We start from the raw sequence: 15,622 nt of genomic DNA on the forward strand, positions 1-15,622 counted from the left end.
GTAGTTAATTCTTGAGCAATTTAGTTTAGGATTTTCATCCGTGCCAAGATTGAAAGTTGACATTTCTATTGTATTGATTTCAAATGTAGGCATGTTATATGAATGAGAATGCATGGAATGATCAGAATCAACATCAAGCAAGTAAGCAAAATCAGAATTCATTTCATTGATAGTGTTGGCGAGTACATCATCGGATTCAAATAAAGCAGTAATACAATTGTCATCAACAGGGTTCTCGGGTTTCTCATAAGGCTCGGAGGTGTTGGGCTCATCCACCGCTCCCACAGTTGCCTCAATAGTGATGACCTACTCCTCGACTTCAGGTCTAACATCATGATCTCCTCGACGAAGCAGCTTGCCTCTCCTTTGCCCCAGCTGGTGACATCATTGAAGATCTCGAAGCCCGGCAGAATCTTTCCTTCGGCACTAGTCCATGATTCGGGAGTCCCAGAATAAACCTTCCCGTGGCCCTCATTCACAAAATACTTCTTTAGGCCCACCCTTCCTTCACTGCCTGTGTTGGACGGACCTCCTAGCTCATATCCTAAACCCCTCCGGGTTTTCTGACTCTTGAAGTCCGAAGATTCTGGCAACCCTTGATGGTGTGCTCCCAAGCCCATACCGAGGATAAAACCCCCTTTCATCATCTTCACCACATCGGCGGTCATGCTAGACTCGTATATCCCTGAAACTTGGAATCCGGAGAAAAGCTGGGGCTCAATTCCCAATGCCGCCACTGAACTCAATTTCTCAGCTCTGATCGTCACTATCTCCTCCCCGAAGGGAAATTTGATCATTTGGTGGAGCGTGGAGGGCACCCCTCCTAGCTTATGGAACCATGGGCGTCCCAACAACACAGCAAAAGTCACCGGTATATCCAGCACCGTGAACTCTGTTTCTTCCTCGTGCGGCCCCACTTTCAGCTTGGCCTTAAAGACTCCTTCAATGTGCCTGTGGCTATCATCGTAGGCTCTGATCACGGTTTCCGAGGCAGTCAAGTCTCCTCTTTCCACTCCCAACTTGGACGAAAGTTTCAGCGGGCAAACATTAATGGCCGATCCATCATCAACCATCACACAGCTAGTCTTCTTCCCGTTAATTTCAGCTCGGATGTATAAAGGCTTGTTGTGAGCCTTACCCTCTTCCAGGAGATCTTCGTCGGTGAAAGTGATTTCAGTCTTCTTCCGGGCCATAATCGCCCCTACTAGTGCTGTCGGCTCAGTATCGGTAGAAATGACCAAATTCTGTAGCTCCTTCATCAGATTCTCACGGTGGTACTTAGAATGACATAGGACTTCCCATACTGTAGACTTAGCTTGTGTTTTCTTCAACTGCTCGAGGACCTGGTCATCTGGCTTGGGAGCTGATCCCTCCCCTATTTCAGTCTCAACCATGGGTGCCTTCCCTTCGACCACCCGACCTGATCTTATCATAACGGCGATCTCCGGCTCATCATCAGATTCATCCCAAATATTAATAGGAATTCTCCGAACGGCATCCTCCTCCTCCGAGGAACTTTCCCAAATGTCCACAACCATCAGATCCATTACGTGAGGGACGTTTGAGTTCAAATAAAAGGGATCCGCCGATCCATACATGGCCCAGCCTATCAACTCCTCATAATCCCTGAGGGACACTCTGCTCATCCTTCTTGCCGCCATCGGAATAGCGCCTCTCTGTATGCACATGAGCTGCACCTTATCACTCATTGTTTCATGACACTGCTCGTAGCGATACCTCCACCTCCTAGCGTAATCCACAAATGGTTCCTCTAGGAATTGTCTGATCCTATCCAGATCTTCCAGGGATCCCGTCCATGGAACATACATCTCATACCTCGACACAAACGCATCCCGAAGGGGTATCCAATGACCCATTTCTTCCTCTGATAGGCCTTGGTGCCACAACAAGGCTTCTCCCATGAGAGTTTCCAGGAAGTGTTCATGTAACTCACATTGAGGGAACCCAGCGTCATACATATGGTTGCGGAATAACTTTGCATGTTCAGCGGGATCCCGGTATCCGCCATACTTGGGCATTGCCAACACCGCCTCAGGTGTTTCATAAGAGGGTGAGTCCGGTGTTTGCTCTGCAACCATCCATACTGTATATTCTTTAATGAACCTCTTGGTCATTGCGGCCCAATCGCACTTGATACGCATCGGGAGAGACATATACCACATCAGCGGCTCCCCCATCAGTGAATTGCAAAATAGACCGGTGATCTCTTCTTCGTTAAAACCCAAAGGCCCCATGGCCGACAAGTAGAAGTGAAGGTGTTCCATCGGATCCTTGTTTCCGTTATACTTACTGACAGTTGGCAACGGACGCTTAATAGGCCCAATCTGCAGCGCAAAATACTCTGCTGTCCTATCCTTAGCTTTCTTGTACTTCTCTAGGAATAAATCGGACAACTGTTCCCAATCATGCTTGCGGGAGTCAGGCAATGAGTGGAACCATCCCAAAGGCTCACCTATTAACGAATGGTGGAACCACTGAGCAATCTCATCCACCCCAAAGGATTCTACAAACATATCATGCATATACTCACGCAAGTGCACATCGGGATTCTCTCCTCCACTGAATAGACTCAATTCTGGCACAATAGTTCGAGACGACCCTTCCCCGGTCTCTTCAGCACTATCTTCATCATACGGTGCTCCGCCATCTAACCCTTCATCCATCGGTTCACCCTCCTGCTCCTTGCCAAGGAAGGACACATATAAACCATTTCCAACATTACTCTTCTCATCGGAGTCCAACAACTCCTCTTCATTTTCCCCGAAGGATTCCATGACTAAACTTGCTCTGAGCCCAGACCCGATCATGCTCACCCTATGATTAGGCAATGGATTACGCCTAGTGGAAGGGTTCGCTGACGAAGGATCGGCTATTTTCTTCTCCTCAATCAAATCTTGGATCTCATGCTTCAACCTCTCACAGTTCTCAATATTGTGCCCATAATTACTGTGGAACTCGCAGTATCCCCTAGCTTGTACCTGCGGAGTGGGCGGTGCTTTGTTATAAGGAGTGAGGGCTTTCAACAATCCCTTCTTCTGCAACCGTTCGAAAACTTTTGCGTAGGTTTGATCAAATTTGGCGAACTGCCTCTTCTCGGTAGCATTCAGTTCAAGCACTTTCACCGCAGCAGATTCTGTACTCGTGCTTGGCCCTCTGGCACTATATCCCGACTTCGTCCACTTGGTATAAGCTTTCTTCGGCTCACCATCCCCCTCAACTGTTAAGGTGCAACTATACATCTGGTTGAAATCGATAAAGGGCATGTACCGCAGCTCATTCTTAATATACGGCAAGGTGTTGCCAATTACCATTCGGATCTGATCCTGCTCAAGCGGCTTCTACTTCATAACTGCCGCCTTAGCTCTCCACCTCCTCACAAAATCGGAGAAAGACTCACCAGTTTGTTGCTTAGTGCTTTCCAGCTCCTTTAGAGTAACCTCAAGCATAGTGTTGAAACTATACTGAGCGATAAATGACTTTGCCAACTCTTTCCAATCTCTCTTCGTCACCAACGGCAACGCATGAAACCATACGAGGGCAGCCCCCTCCAGGTAAGTATTGAACAGTCCCAGGACTTGATCCTCAGTCAGGATCGTGTGCTTTATTACTGCAACATACTGATTCATGTGGGCAGTAGGATCCCCAGTTCCATCGAACTTCTTCATGTCCGGGAGCCGAAATTTCAAAGGCAAAGCCGTTGCCGACAAGCAGTTCTTCAAATTATATAAGTCCTGACTTCCGGAGCTTCCTCCACGCAGATCCTGCACCTCCTGAGTAATGTGATGTTTCCATTCCTCTTCCTTAGCTTTCTCCTTCTCAAGCTGTTTCTGGATGTAATCCTGATAGTCATCCTCGTTCCCGAAGCGGGGACCAGTGTTCACTTCATTCTCAGCGCGCTTACTACCACTCTTGTTATCCTTCAACGCCAGCTCAGCTAACTGGGCCAAAATTACGGCCAACTGATCATTAATGTTGTTCACAGAATTTTTTAATTCGGCCACTTTTTCGTCGGTCGCAGACATACTGGCAGAAGACTGAGTATACTCGGACGAAGGTGATTTAGAAGCCACAACTGCCGATTCGGAACTGTCAATCTGTAGCTGATCAAACTGCCTGACTAGCCGGTTACTCTCGCGAAACCACAACCGCTTAATGATGAAGTCTGCGTGAACGGTATCCATTAGTATGTATGCGTGATTTTATATGCATGATTCGTGGTGTGTGCGTTTATTTATTTACGGATATATAAGATAAGAAGAACAAACGTTAGTCTAATTACACGTATCACAACATCTCTCTTCCACCCTTATTCCTCCACACACTTGACGGTCCAAGTCTCTTTCCTAGGATTTTGGTTTGGGGCTCACATTGCGGTCCAGGGGACGCGTGATGCCGACGATTATTGCGAAAAAAGGTAAATCATCCATCAGACAATACAGTTCGTTTTGACGTATCAATGTTCAGTGACTAAGATATCGACCAAATGGATTGTCCTTTCGAATAACTCGTCTTTTGTCATTTCACGAGATGCATTAGTTCGGGTTTTGATTCCTTTCTGAGCGTATCTCAGATTTAGACACGGTACAAGTTATTCTTCTGGTTCAATCGTTCGTTATTGGCAATGACTCGTTCCCTTTTATTCGCGTGGGTTCGTGTCTTGATTTTTGGATTACGACGGGAACTTTTGGATCTATCGAGAGACGTAACCACGTTTTTATTTAGTGATGAAATCACTTTTTGGATTTTATTTTAGGGAACGGACTCATCGCGTAACGTGTTTGTTTTTAGCGTCAAGAATCCGCTTGCTCGTTTTAGCTACGTGAAAAGACGGCGATTCTTATTTGAGCGCACGATAATCTTTTGGCTAGCAACAAATTTTTATTTCTTCCAATTTACGGGATATACCATCCTAACGTGGTTATAGAAAATCAACGTTTCGTTTAATCGCATGCTTATTCGAAGCAGGGATATTACCGTTCTCTTTCATTTAGGCACGAGTCAAGCAAACACACAGATCGGGCCATATTTCTTGTAATTTTGGTAACGGTCGAAATGATCGAGCCATTAGTCAAAGCCACAGTTTCGTCCATATGGTGCGATTACGCGGTTTAGCTTAATTCGGCTTCGTGATTTTAAGCGGTGTATATACCCGTTCAAGGCACGTATTCAACGGCATTGGTTCCTTTTCTTTAACTACTCTCGGGATGGATATATATCGTAGATACAGAAAGATTTTGGTCGTTTCATTTTCTTTTATTTTCTTTAGTCACTTTTGCGGATACATCCATTTCTCTTAAGAACAACACAAGGCGTAACGTAAGAGCTCGTTTTTCATTCGGAAGGGACGGGCCACGTTTATGAATCTCTTTACGTTACAACGGGGTCGTTCGAAACAGAAATGTTCTTTGTTTTCGTTTTGTCATGATTTCGCTTTATCCCAACGTATTTAAAGAATGTGAATAACGGTTATCGTTAATATAATCTTTTGAATCGAGATATAACTATCCTTAATATCAAAACGATTTGTACTAATACGTGCTTACGTCATAACGTAGTTCCTGAACATGTGCCTTCTTCGGGACACGGAAAGGGACCAGGCGGGTCGCACAAGTTCATTAACACGAGATAACTAAGTCGTCTTTAGTTCGAAACGTTTCGATGTTTTGGGGTAGTTTGTATATCAGTTTAAGAGTATATATTAACGTATCGTTTCATTTTCTTTACACATTTTAGGATTAGACACATATCATGGCAATTTGAAAACACGAACTGATCCATTTATCACATCAAAAATAGTAACGAGTAATCCTATGGCAACTTCTAAGGCTACTATATGCTGACATGGCTGATCGCGGGACCTCACAGGACCGCACAAATTCGCCCCTAACGAATGGATGGGGACCCTTTGGCGCCTTACTGTAAGGGGGAACTTACACTAGCCTCTTTCGAGCGACGAATGGACTCTCGCTAGAGGTTTCGCGGAAATTACCAAAAAGGTTTGCAATAATGCGTATGAATGCATACGAAAAGAAATAATACGATCCGTCCCCGTTAAGGGCTTAATACACGCCTTTCGAAATCAAATTTCTCGCTTCCCCAGCAGAGTCGCCACTTGTTAGACAAGGTGCCGAACGGCCTCGCCCGGGCGGACCGAGGGGTGGACACCTCATGGCGACGTAAGCGGTGATTGGCGCCGAAAGCAACCAATCGTGGAATCAAGCTGCTCGGCAGGACGGGAGCTTGAAGTATGGAAGAGTCGCCACCCACGAATGGGAAAATGAACACCGATCCCTTGCGGGAGACCGGTGAGGGTTCGGGAAACTTAGGTACGAGCCGAGAAGGCTAGCTCCTTTCCGGAGAAAGGCTACTAGGCATCCCGACATCGCCCGGTTATGAACCACCGGCCTCCTACTCAGCATGTTAGGTGATAACGGACTAATCGCATATTTCTTTAAGTTTAAAATTCATTTGAAACATTTTCTTTCTCGCTTTGAAAACCGTTTTGAGAATGTCATTAAAAGCCATTTTAGTAAAGAATCACCCATTTTGCATAAATTTAAAATACATAGGAGAGAGAGGGGGAGAAGAGAGAATTGATTTATTCACAGTGTGATTTTATGCCTTAGTCTTATATACTAATTCTAAGCTAATCTCATGCCCCAAAAACGAGTTTATTTACATGGTTCGTACCTTAATCGTCGTTGAAACGATTTAGGTACGTTTCAAAACCCCGTTAATGATGTTCCCTCGAATCACCGTTGGAACGACTCGAGCGTTTGATAACATTGAGCAAACCATTTTAATCTAAAAACGTGGTTAAGCATACAAGTCAATTTATTTTGTACAAAATCATTTAATTAGGAAACGATTCAAAACTCTATTATTTACAAATAGAAAACGATTTTAATTACAAGGTTCGCTTAATCCGCCGTTGGAACGAATTAAGGTTTCAACACGTGATATTTTAGAAACGATTTAAAATGACAAAAATCTTTTATTTGTACTTGAAGAATATCTAGAAAAACTTTTAATTTAAACAAACAATTTGAAATCTCTTTTTTATCTTTTGTTTTCCCTTTTTCACTCAATTAGCCCTTACTTGAACATAATTACAATAATTAACAAATTAAGACCAAATTTACCCAACCAAATGTGTTTGAAATATATACCTATATGCCAAAAATAGAATAAAAATACATTTATATACATAGGTTTAAAAATAAGGATATATCTATAGATAAAAACAAGTATGAAATATTATATGATATAATAAAGAAAATGAAAAGAATACTAAGTATAATGCCTTTTTATTCTAATTCAAAACATGTGAAAACAATGAAGAAAATTCATAAATGTAAAGAATAACATTTAGTTCTAAATAGTTTTAAGTATTAAATATATAGAACATAACTTTCACCCTAAATAATAGCTATTATAACTTAAATATGCCAAAACTATATATATATATATATATATATATATATATATATATATAATACTTTACAAAACTAAGTCAAAACGAATTAAATCTCAAATATGAAATAAATAGCTATATAATACATAATTAATAGTTATAGGGCCCAAAAATAGTTTTTATAAATATATTACATAGTTATATACATATATATACAAGTAGAAATATCAAAAAGTTGAGAAAAGAGGATTAAAAGAGGGATTTTCGGATTCCAGCAGATTACCGACAGAAAACCCGTCGCTAATCTGCTGTTAGTGACAGAAAAGGCAGAATATCAACAGCAGTCCCTATACTTTTCAGATTTGTTCAAACACTTTAGATTAGATCTATTCTATCGTTTTGGACCTCCGAACTACCCGAATTGGATCATAGTCTATAACGGAGACTCCTAAAACGATGTTTTCTTTTAAAACGTTCTTTAGAAATATTTTCCAAAACTTATAATTACAACGTTTCTTAACCCTGAACTACCTTTGAATCGGATCACGGTTCATATTGGGATGTTAAAACGAGGTTTTTTATTTCAAAACAAAACCGAACGTTTATTTAATACGAGACAAAAATTAAATAAATACGGAAGATTAAATAAAACGTGATAAATAAATAATTAACTAAATAAATAAAATTATCACATAAAAATAAATAAATAAATAAAGAATAATAAATTAAATAAAATAAAACGAGTCTAGTCCTCGGATAATACCTCAAGATCGGTATTGACAGCTGAAGTCGGTTGATTCCACGAATCGTGATTTTCCGGTGTGTTTTTTGTGTTTTCGGTAAAATATTTAACTTTGGAAAATTTGGATTTTTTAGGAAAAAAATGTTTTTCCCAAAAAATCACTTTCTCTCTCTAAAAATTTCCTTAGAGTGAGAAAGCTCTTCAAAAATCCTCCCCCCTTTCTCTCTCTAACATTGGGCGCGCGCCCAACAGATGTTGGGCACTCGCCCAACAGGCGTTGGGCGTTCGCCCAACGCAGGTTGGGCGTCCGCCCAATGGACGTTGGGCGCTCGCCCCACCTACGTTGGGCGCTCGCCCAACGGCTGTCGGGCGCGCGCGCCCAGTGGCCATAGGGCGTGCCCCGCGCTGTCGGGCGCGCGCCGACTGCCAATAGGCGCTCGCACCACGTCGCTGAGTACTCGCGAGCCGTCCACTCGACGACCGCAACTCCTACTGACCTCTCGTTTTTTTTATTATATTTTTTTGCTTTAAAACTCCCGAAACCAACCGCTTCAACCGTCTTGTTACAGGTTTTCGTCACAGGTCCTCCGACTCGGTGTCTACAAACGCGTAAGTGCAGAATCCAACTAAGCCTAGTACATAGGAAGAGTGCAAACTAATTGGCAAGTAAGAAGGAAAGAAGAATCGGCCCTTGGAACTAGCTAACCGGACTCAGGGCTGTCTCGTAGGTCTTAGAGGTGGAACTCTCGAGCTTGGTGGAAGAGGATGGACGGAACTTCGGCGGAATAAGTGTACAAGCTCTCAATGTGGTAGAGTTTTGTTACATAAAATCTGAAAGAATCAAATGAGTGATAATCACTCTTATTTATACACATCAAGTTCGGGAGTAAAATCGTAAATACACAAGTTACAAGTAAGAATTCACATTGTAAATGCAGGTTTCACATGGCACGCCCCGCGTGTCTGGTAATTACCCATCCCGTAGAAGATTTCTCTTACGCGTGGACCGAATTCAGAAGAGTTGACTCAACCACGCTCCGCGTAGACCAGGATACGCCCCGCGTGGTTGAGCTCCTAGAACTTGATATTGAAGAATTGCTCCTTTACGCCCCGCGTGGCTCCTGTTGACCTTGTGGGAACATGCAGGTTGACTGCCGTGAATTAGAGGGAATGGTACGGTTGAAAGGCACGCCACACGTGAGGCGTTCTATGCCCCGCGTACTCCTGAATTACCAATTCCTTATTTGTTCGTTCTATCCCGTACCTGAGAAATACGACTTACGAGCACCGAATTAGCTTGATGTTTTATTTTTCTAAAAATTAATCAAAAGTCAAGGAAATTCTTAAAAGTATAGGTTTTATTTTTATTTTATTATTTATTTGAAAACACACTTATTTTTGTAATTAAACTTAATTATTAGTTCAAAATTAAACCGTAAATCACGCTAAAATATAGGGACAAAACGTCCCTATCAACCTCCTCGGGCTTTAAAGTTTTACTTGTCCTCAAGTAAAGAAAGTCGAAAGACAAGAGATTGAGACAATTAAGAAACAAACCTCTGGTTGGTTTAACCAAGTGCGTGATTTCAAAACCAAGGTTTTATGAAAAGTTTTCAATTAGCACTTACGTAAGCGGATGAGTGGCCAAACTTATTCGCAACCTCCATGATCAAACTTAATAGGCAATATTAACGGGGATTGATTATCTTTTGAGAACTTAATTATACCTCACCAAGGTATTTCACTCTTATCACTCAATTTTTGGTGGGTTGGTGTTTGTACGCTCTTCTTTGTACTTACTCAAAGTCATCCTGAGTTTGTATGTTCATTCGAGTATTCCACATATATTATGGTCAGGCAATATTAAAAACGAACCCAGAGGGGAGTTGTAATGTAGGTGAGCTTTTTAGTGGTGAGTGGTTAATATTAGGAACTCGAGTCTGAATACCGATTTTGGTGATTGCATCATCTTTTTATCATTTTGCCCTAGCAAGCACGAAAGATAGATTTTGAAATTGCTCGAGTGGAGCTTGAGAATGCCTATTTTGCTCTCTATTTTTGCTTTATTTTTCCTTTCTTTTTGTCCGAGAGTGGCACAAAAACGATTTCAAAGTGTACTTAACCCGGTATTTAATGCAAACTCTATGGATTGAGTGAAGCAAAAGCCCTCAAAATGTTGTGAAGAAAAATAGAGTTCTCGTGCGAACTCTTTTAGGCTCAAAATACCTCACATTGATTTCGGGTTTAATTGTGTACTTTTAAGTCCTCGTCAAATTTTCAAAAATCCTGTCTTTATTGCCTTTTTAAATTTCACTATAAGACTCGTTGCTTTTGTTAAGTGCTAATCTTGACTATGCATAAATTTTCTAGTTTCGGAACCAAGACTTAAACTTCTTAATTAGACTGATCCTTTGTATTTAAACGTTTTTTACTGTTGAGGATAAATAACGGAACTTTTAATTTATTTCCGAGGGAGGTGACGTGTCGGATGAATTGTTAAACCAATAATTTAGTTTAATTATTTTTGCTTTATTGCTTTTTATTTTTGTTTTTATTTTTATTTTTCTCTAATTTTTTACATATCCATTTTTAAGGGACGCCACGCGGGGCTTGGTTTGAGCTACGCTCCACGTGGTATATCTTAAAAATGGATAAAACTTCCAGAGACTGGTTTACGCGGGGCTTGCCTACGGTACGCTCCACGTGAACCATTATTCTGGCGAATTATCGAATCAGAGACTGGTTTACGCGGGACTTGCCCAAAAGCATGCTCCGCGTGAACCATGTTTTATTAATTTGGTACACGAAAATTAAACGTCTTAAATGGTACAAAAATGAACTAAACATAAAAACACAGAAACGTAAACTTGGGAATGCAAATATATTAATATATAATCATAAATAAAAACAAAGATAACGTGCAAAACAAACTAAGTGCGGGGTTGCATAGCCCTCCGCGTGACAAAATAGATGCTAATTTCAAAAACGTCTAAAATTAAAAACAAGAACAAAAATAGAAAAATAAAAGCATAAAATAAAAAAAAACTATTGTGGAGGCGGATGAGGAGGCCAATTACTGTGGAAGTGATTGCAAAACGCGTTAGTAAAGGAGTCGAAGTTGTCTCAGTCCACTTGGCGGTGGGCCTCGATGTGGTCAAAGCGGGTGGCAAGGGCGGCTTGGTCCATGAGGTGATGAGCCTCGAGAGTGTCAAATCGAGCAATCAAGGTGGCTCAGTCTTGACGTTGGTTACCCTCTAAGATATCCAACTGAGCATGAATTGATTAGAAGTCGGGGTTGGTGGAAAAAGATGGGCCGACTGGCATATCGCCTAACTCATCGAAATCATATTCTAAGTCCCAATCCCCCGCCGCTTGTTGTTGACCGGCATAATATCCATTTGATTCCCTAACCTAAGGCTTCAAAATCAATTAGAACTATAAACTATCAAAATCATCAATCAAGTCTATGAACTAATAAAAAAGGGTTAATATACATATTTGCCCTTATATTTGTCCGTTTTAGCACATATACCCCTACATCAAATAAACACATAAATATATCCTTATATTTTTCTAATAACACCAAAAATGTCCTAAGTTAATGGAGTAAACTATTTGGCATAACGGTGTGTCAACACCTTCTTCATCATCACCAAACGATGTCGCTTTCAGGTCTTCTGTGTTCACCTCCACCACCTTCTGTGTTTTCGGACCTTCTACATTCACGTCTCATAGTTTCAGACCTTTTCTTTCACCACCACCACCACCCCCTTTCTCTCCGCCGTCACCTGCTACTCTGATTTACTCCTCTTCACATGATGATAATGTTGCTCTGCTACCTCTTCCAAATCACTCCGATCCTCATTCGTTTCAGGTTCACCACGGTAGATCAAAAGGGTTTCTACGACGAAGCATCGAAGCGAAACAATCTCATTGAATTAAGGTTGAGGCATTGAAGACGGAATCCAGAAGAGAGGTGATGATAGAGAAGAGAAATAAAGAGCAAGGCGTTGAGCTAAAAATCTTTGAAGACTCCCTTGTTGAGCTGATAAGTGCTTCGATTTAAGTATGGCGAAACAGAAACTTTGAATTTTGACAAATAGGCGATCGATTTGAACGATAGAGATGAAGCTGAAGAGATGATCTAGAGAAATAGAGAGTTGAGAGAGACAGATATTGGAGTACAAAAGAGTAAATATGAATTTATAGTGGAAGGAGGAGATGATTGATGGGTGGGTGGGTATTTTGATATTGATTTTGGTCTGGGTGTTCTTGTTCGTTGTGCTTGTTGTTTGACTAATATTTAGATACATTTTTCATTATTTTCTATACAAAATAATAATAATAAATATTTAGACAAATCTTTTGACTTTTTACATATAAAATTAATGATGTGTCATATGTTAATTGGTGTTAGGTTAGTAGTATGATGATTAGACTAACAGTGTTATGTTAAATAAGTATAGTCTGTTAGATTAGATCATTTTTTGTATTATTTGAAAAATATAAGGGTATATTTGTGTGTTTATTTGATGTAGGGGCATATGCGCTAAAACGGATAAATACAAGGGCAAATATGTGTATTAATCCAATAAAAAATCATCAATTGAGTTTCATTCTAAACAATAATTATCAATTGAAGTATCATTGAAAATAATTCGGTTGAACAGTTTCGGTCTCTCTTCCTTAAACTCATTTTGAACCAACGTAGAGATTATTATAATTTATATCAAATACTCATAATTCCTAATTTTAGGATAGGACGAAAATTCAATTGATGATTTATACTTAATTTAGTATCTTGATTGATGATTTTAATAGTTTAGGATCCTAATTAAATTTGAAGTTGTAGTTTGAAAACCTAAATGGATGATTTTACTATTATTTTTTAAAAACTCATTAGTGAATCAATCGCTATATAAGTTATTTGGAAAAGAATTTCTGAATTACAATTTTATTATTTTAATCCTTAATCATACTTTCAGTTTCCATATTGATACATAAATATTGCAACTCTTTTACTTTCGAATTTATAATATCCTCCCTGGTAGCTAGGGCTGTAAATGAACAGAGTCGCTCATGAGCAGCTCGGTGATCGGCTCGATAAAAGCTCGGCTCGACTCAGCTCGATTTGTAAATGAGCCACTCGTGAACACGATTTACTGGCTCGGTTCGTAAACGAGCCAAGCTTGAGCAGGCCAAAGCTCGGCTCGAAAGCTCGCGAGCAGGCTCGAGTAGAACATTTATGAACAAACTTTAGTTTTGTATAAAACTATATAGTTTTATATAAAACTATATAGTTTTGTGTTAGTTCACAAATATCTAAACTTAAGATTATTAATTTGCTATTAGATGAGTTCATTCACAAACATAATAAATGAGTAATAGACGAACTATTTGTAAGCATCTTGTTTATTTATTCACGAACTTTGCTCGTAAGCTTGTTTATGTACACAATTAAAGAGTTATTTGCGAGGAAACTTCACAAATATAATTAACAATTTACTCACAAACAATTAATGGTTAGATAATTTTTTTAATGAACCAAGTCCAAAAGAGGATTTTGGGCTCGAAACAAGCTCGAAGCTCGGCTCAAGCTCGTTGAGCAAGCCAAAGCTCGGCTCGTTAATTTTATAGCAAGCTCGGCTCAGGCTCGAGCTCGTTAATTTTATAGCGAGCCGAGCTTGAACAGGCCAAAGCTCGGCCCGACTCGGTTCGATTACAGCCCTACTGGTAGCTAAAATTTTTAAGGCTCGTTAATTCCCACATTCTTCAATTCTTGAAGCTGAAGTAAGAGCTAATCCAAGTTATATTTGGCGTACTATCCTTGCTGGTCTTCCACTGCTGAAATCACAAATTCGTATTCTTATCGGTTCAGATGAGGAGGTGAATGTATGGACTGATCCTTGGCTACCTGATGAAATCAATCCATATGTTGATAGTATTGCGCCACCTGGTGATGAATCGATTACAGTGGCTATGTTGCGATCTGATAGGAATGGTGAGTGGGATCATTCGATTTTGCAGAGTTTATTCTCGGTAAGGGATAGAATACTTATTTCTAAGATCACTCTGAGTCAGAGAGAGACACGGGATCGTTGGTGGCGGAGGTTAGAACGAAATGCGGCCTATTCGGTTAAAAGTGGCTATAGCTTCCTGCAAAATAATAATGTTAATGGCCAAGAGGTTGAGATGGGTAGGGTTCTGAACAATAGTTGGAGTATTAAAATCCCTCCTAAACTTCGACATCTGATGTGGAGAGCAAGCACTCTGTGTCTGCCAACAAGATCTGAGCTAGTAGAGAAACGAATCAATATCCCAACACTTTGTCCTCGATGCAATATTCATGATGAAACTATCCTACATGCGCTAGTCACCTGTCCAGAAGCAAGACAGGTTTGGATGTTGTCTAAGGTTGGAGATCTGAGCTCTCGGGTTAGTAGCTTCTGTGATTTCTGGGCTTTTATTATAAATCACCATGATAATATATCTATTGAGATCGCTGCGACGTTATGCTGGGCAATTAGGAATGATAGAAATAGGCTGGTGTGGGAAGAGATTCGACAGGCTCCTATTGTTTCTTATAACAATGCAACGGTGTTTCTGAACAGTTAGCAGCATGCCCAGACAGTGATTACAGCACCTGGTGGAGAAACAGTTAGTTTGAAGTGGTTGTGCCCGGCACGAGATAGTTTGAAGCTCAATGTTAATGTTGCTCTATTCTAGGATAGAGGTCATGCTGGTTTTGGTTTTGTGTTAAGGAATCATGAGGGGTGCTTCATAGCTGCTGGCAGTGGTGTAATCAATAACTGTCAGGACCCGCTATTGACTGAAAGAATGAGTTATCGTGAAGCTCTTAGCTAGTTGAAGAAGGGTTTCCCAATGTTCATCTGGAAATAGATTCTCAACTCTTGGTTCTTGCGATTCTAGAACTACAGAACTAGTTTCCCCTTTTGGCATTATTGTTGATGATTGTAAAGTCCTGATTAGCGAGTTAAATATTTTATTTGTTTCTTTCATTAGGAGATCAGCGAATAAAATTGCTCATATACTTGCAAGAGCGTCTAGTTCTGTGTCTGATTATAGGATATAGAAACATAAACCCCTTGAGTTCATTTGTAATGACTTAAGTGCTGATATTGAATAATAAAATTTCATTTGATTTCAAAAAAAAAAAAACTAAAATTTATAATTTTTCCGATTCAACCCCAGTTTTACCAGTTCTTTGCCCGATCTAGTTTTCATAACCATGAGATCTATTAAACATAAGATCTATTGAAAAAAAATAAAACTAAAATCGTTAAAAATTATCTATTGTGAAGATACTTATTCCGATGATATACTCTTTAAAAGAAAGCAAATCTGTGAGAAGTGCGATGAAAGTTGAAAAAAATTTAGAAAGTTAAAAGGCAAATGTGAATCGTAAGTGAATAGGGAATGAAACC

Source organism: Euphorbia lathyris, chromosome 8, assembly GCF_963576675.1.
Source record: "Euphorbia lathyris chromosome 8, ddEupLath1.1, whole genome shotgun sequence".
In the NCBI taxonomy this organism is placed as follows: domain Eukaryota; kingdom Viridiplantae; phylum Streptophyta; class Magnoliopsida; order Malpighiales; family Euphorbiaceae; genus Euphorbia; species Euphorbia lathyris.